Below are 5,712 nucleotides of genomic sequence, written 5' to 3'. Positions count from 1 at the left end.
TCATCCTCCCAAGGCCTCTGATGTGGCAGGAACAATCACCTCGTACACACAAATGATCATTGTAATCCCCGGTACAAGGGCTTGGGGTGTGGGAAAGGAAGCTCGGCACGGCATTTGAAAGCTAGAATTGCAAGGTAAGAGATCTGAGAGCTTCAAGAGGAGTCTGTTTTGTTTGTTTTCAGTCTAGACTGAGAGCGCAAGGACTTAGGAAATATGCTTTAGGTTAGAAGACACCCTGGGGTTGTTTTCTTTCTCCACTTGGAGCCCTGAGTAATAAGGCACATGCCAGTGCCTGCACTCAAAGCTGACGAATGGCTACAGAAATTCCCAATCTTTCTCTCCACACCCAATCGCTGATCAAAGATGACTGCTCAACTTCCTTAGGACCTCCTTCGCATCTCCCACACTCCTCATGTCTTCAATATTCCAGATAGCTCAAAATTTCTCACCTGCATTACAGCAATCATCTTCCAACTGCTCTCCCCTGCCAACCCCAGATCCATATTCCATACTGCTTTCAAAAGAGCAAGTTTGGCCAGAAGACAGTCCAGTTTAAAACTCTTTAGTGGCTTCCTATAGCTTTGGGTTAAAATCCAAACTATCCCGATCCAGGATCTGGTAAAACAGTTACCTGGATTCATTTCCTGTCTTTGCTATTTCCCAACTTGGGAAAGTTTCTTAACCTCTTTCATCCTCAGTTTCCTCACCTATAAAATGGAATAACAATAGTTCTTCTTCATAGATTTCTTGCTAAGATTCAGTGTGATACTCCCTTTAAAGAGCTTTGCACTGTGCCTAGTAAATGGTAGAGCCCAGAGTCGAAATCAAAGCCCACCATACTCCAAATCTGTTTTTTATGCATCCACTATGCTACCTTTACACCATTTAATTTCCAAAAACTTGCCACTATAGTATTTCTGATCCTACACGCTTTTCCAGAACGTTGCTACTTCCTCATTAAGAGGTAAAATCTACATCCCCTCCCCTTGAACCTGGGCTAGACCTTATGACCACCTCAACTAACTGAGTCTGGCACAAGTTAGGCTATGCAATTTCCAAGACTAGGTCATAAAAAGCAATACACCTTCTGTCTGGTAATCTCTTCTAGAGCATGCACCTTTGGAGGCCTAGGCTGCCATGTAAGAAGTTCAGCTACCTGAAGCTGCCATGCTTGAGAGATCATGTGAAGAGATCACATAAAGATAGAAATGCCTACCGAGCCCCAGCTGCCCAGCCATTATTCCAGCAGCCCCAGCCATCACCGCATGGAAGAGAAAGGAGCTGTCCCACCAGGTCCTGCCCAAATTGCAGATTTGTGAGCTAAATAAATGTTTATGATTCTTTAAGCCACTAGGTTTTTGGAGTGTTTTGTTACGCACTAATAGAAAACCAGAACACCCACAGAAACCTCCAACAGTAGTTAATCACTTTCATTTCCCCTGACAACACACCTTCCATGGCTGTCGACATCTACAGCTGCCTCTGCCTACAAATCACTACCAGGCCACAGGCCCAGCCTCCACACACATACCCTCATTTAAAGAGTTACTTTGCTTTCAACAGTCATTGTAGTGAGTTTTTGATGTACTTTTAGTCATCTCTAGTCATTGTTGTAGTCTTAGTCATCTTTCCTCAAATCTGGAAGTGGGGGCCAGCCCTGTGGCCGAGCGGTTACAGTTCTGCACTCTCTGTTTTAGTGGCCCAGTTCCCAGGTTTGGATCCCAGGTGCAGACCTACTCCGCTCATCATCAGGCATGCTGTGGAGGCATCCCACATACAAAGCAGAGGAAGACTGGCACAGATGTTAGCTCAGGACTAATCTTCCTCAAGCAAAAAAAGAGGAGGATTGGCAATAGATGTTAGCTCAAGACAAATCTTCCCCCGCCCCCCTCCCCCACACACACAAATCTAGAGGTGGGTGGTTAAGGACCCAATCATCAAGTCAAAGTTTCTAGGCTTAAATTTTATTGTCCACTGCTGCCAGGCTGTATGACTTAATCTCCCCAGACTTCTGTCTCTCCAAAAGGGAGTAATAGTCAAACCCCTATCTTGGCATGGTAGAGATTCACTTATAGCTGCTAGCAAAGTTCCTGGTATTAAACGGGTTCAGTACATGTTGCTGTTGTGAGAGCACTAATTACATATTGTATCGCAATTATCTGTTTCTCTGTTTCCTCTTCTGAACAAGAACAGTGTATCCTTAATTCCTGGCACCCAGGATATGCAAAAAATACTTTTGTTAAATGAATGAACAGACAAATGGATGAATGAGTGAATAGGTACGTATAATCTAGCTCCCTTCAACTCCTTATATCCAGCATTTCGGGGAGGTAAGATGATAGATATCTCCAGTGTTATGGGAAGCAGTCCTAGAGCTGGCTGCATGCTTTCCTTCATGTCTGGTCCAATTCTTCTCTAGTGGTGCTATAGTACCACAGCCATTATCTATGAGAATCTCTCATTCTCAAAGCCATGCAGAGAGCATCCTCAGTTGGCCAAGTGAAACCTTTCGATCCTGACCATCCAAACCAGATGGCAGAACTCTAAGGAAAGCCAGTGCCAAATCTCGGATGACCTCCAACCGCAGATTCCCTTTCCCCTCCTAACCATTTTATAGCCTGCCATCGAGATGCCTGACCTTGCCAAGTAAAACCTAGTTAATCTTTTACAATGTCAGTCCCCTTTATGGACTCCAAGATATGGCAATGCCATATGGTGGCAATGCTGTAGAAAGGACTCCGCTCTTACCTGACAAGCAGGTTTATCTACACGAAGCAAATAATTTACCTCTTGCCTCGTGCATAATAATTCCCCACTGATTTCTGCTCAACTGAGAGAAATTACTAAACAGCAACACAACCTTGATTAATAAGAAGAGATATTCTATGTCTTTAATTTTTGTTCTTGCCATAGAATTTACACGTATACATATTTAGACATAAAATTCTCAACAGCTAACAATCTAAGGAAACGTTGGCTGAGTTCCAATAACTGGCACTGGAACTCAGGGCTATTCCAGAATATCAATGTCACTCCAGGATGTCTTAATTTCAACATCCAGAAAACCCGAATGCACCAGGGAGTCCTTCAGTATGCCCTCTTGCCTCAGCATAAAAGGAAAATTTTAAATATTTTTTAAATGAGTAAAATCCAGGGTGTTTTAGTCTATAGTCATAAACAGCTTTAAAAGTAAATGTGGAATTTATCTTATTGTTGTTATTATTGTACATTCTAGGCCTCTTATAAGTTTAATCATTTCTGCATTCTTTCTCTGGAAGGAGCTGTTTGCAGGCTGCAGAACGAGCGTTAGAAAGATCTCTGAGGCGTGGCACCACCTTCTCTGATTGGGCAGCAGCTCTCGAACGATGTGGGCCTTTTGCTGTTGACTCACAAGAGGGCAGCAGCTTTGCAGCTTGATGTCAGCATGCAAGAATGTCAGACACTTCTCTCTGCCAGCCAGCCCCCCTCCAGCCCCAGCAGTAGCCCAGAATTAAGCAAAGCTGTTTGGGTTAGCCTCTGACCAGCCTCCCGGCTGGGCTCCTTGCTACCCTGGTTACAATGCTCCAGCAAAGAAAATCCCCACCAGATCTCGGCAGGGAAACAGTAAAATCTTCCAGCTATGTGTCTGTGGGAATGCCAATGTAATTGCCCAATTAAGCTTTGGAGTATTTGGGGGACTGGGTACGGTTTTCTGGGTGCCCCTCTTCATAACACTCACACACACACAGACAAGTCTTCCCTAGAAGGAAAATATCAGAATGCAGAAAGAAATCTGTAAACAGGCACTAGCAAAATTTCTATATTCTAAATGGATTGTGTGCTGTTTGTATTCCTGGTACTTGATCTGCCTCAATTTCTCCCACCTTCCTGATTGTTTCAACTGAAGCCTCAGATGAGAGCCAGGACCAGACCTGTTGTCTGTTCTACCCTAACAGTCTAGATGCCCGTGAAATTAGACGACTAGGGTCTTTCTGAGAGGATTGGCTTCCTAATGCTTATGAGACATGGCAGAGTTGCCTGCCCCACGGTAGCCGGTCCTAGCTCTGTGAGTACCTATTTTTATTTATGACCTAGTTTCGCATCTTCTCTTCCATCACCTCCCCACTTAGCAGAAAAGAGAGTCTTAGTTCTAAGTTAATTAAAATGTTCATATTTGTTGCACCTTTTAGATGATTCTTCTGGTTTTAGGCAACTGAAGGCAGTAAGCAGATGCCACATTGTATATCCAGTGAAGATAATCATGGTCAAGGTCAAGCAAGCAATTAAATCAGTATAATTAAGCCAAGAAATTGATGAATCGTGGGAGCTAAGAGTGCCCTAATTTAATTTGCTAAAGTGTGGGCATCCCAGGGTTTAAGACAGTTTGATTCCCTTGGTACATTAAGATTTGAGGCAAAAATGCTCTCTATGATCTTGCCCTCATTCCATTTCTTTATCTTGATGGATGGCACCAGCTTCCACTCCACGTTCTGTTTGAATGTCCTCCAGGATTTTCCAGTTTGGTTACTGTATTAGGCTAAATTGTGGCCCCTAAAAAGATATGTTCATATCTTAATCCCCAGAAGCTGAGGCTATGACTTTATTTGGAAAAAGTTAAGGATCTGGAGATGAGATCATCCTGGATGATCCAGGTGGGCCCTAAATCCAATGACTAGTATTCTTAGAAGAAACACACAGAGGAGAGACACAGGGAGAAGAGGACAAGGCCATAAAAAGATAGAGGCAGAAGCAGAGTGATGCAGCCACAAGCCAAGAAACTCCTGGAGCCCCCAGAAGCTGGAAGAGGCAAGGAACAGATTCTCCTCTAGAGCCTCTGCTGGGAGCACAGCCCCTGCTGACATTTTGGTTTTGGACTTCCTGCTTTCAGAATTGTGAATATGTTTCTGTTGTTTTAAAGCAACCACGTTTGTGGTAATTTGTTACAGTAGCGGAGGAAAATGAATACAATTCCAAATTCAAATGCCCTAGAGGAATCATACAGATGATGAAATGAGCAAGGAGTCTAGGTAGGGAAATTCTGGTTTCAGCATCCCATATAACTTTTCGTTACTAAAACTGATCCTCTCAAAGGCAAGGAAACAACAAAAAGTGCAAGTGGTCAGTAGCAAAAGTGTGAAACATAAGTACCCATCACTCAAATCCATCTGATTGTTACCAGTGGAAAACACGAGCCCAGTGTGGCCAGACCTTCTCATTTTTATTGGATCTTTATTTTAAATCCCCTGCATTGTAAGTGTTGGTTCAAAAACCAAACAGGCGAACTGCACTCTGTGGGCCCAAGCAAATGTATTTGAGGGCTGAATTGTGACCACAAGTGTCCAGTTGCAACCCTTGGAGCCAGCTGACACTTCTGACTGTATTGAAGGTAGGTACCACAGACAGTTCATGACAGAACCAACAACAGGACCTTGCCTTCCTCCTATTTAACCCAGCCTGCCAGCCCAGGCCACTTACATTCAAAGTCTCTCCCATCCTTGGTGTGGGCAGAGAGAAATATTTTGTTGAAATCTGAGACAACATACCTCCTTCTTCCTTCTAGGCCTTTCCTCTTAGTTTCTCTGTGGTAGCTTAATTTGGACTCTCACCATTTAGAATCTAGAAAGTGTGTCTGTGTGTTTAAGAGGATTGGAGGTAGGTAGAGACTTTGCAATGCAATGTGTGATGACTATAGAAGGAAAAACAGAAGAAAACAAATTCTATGCCAGGGAGAAT

Source organism: Equus caballus, chromosome 23 (assembly GCF_041296265.1).
Source record: "Equus caballus isolate H_3958 breed thoroughbred chromosome 23, TB-T2T, whole genome shotgun sequence".
NCBI classification, from domain to species: domain Eukaryota; kingdom Metazoa; phylum Chordata; class Mammalia; order Perissodactyla; family Equidae; genus Equus; species Equus caballus.
This window is presented reverse-complemented; position numbering follows the sequence as displayed.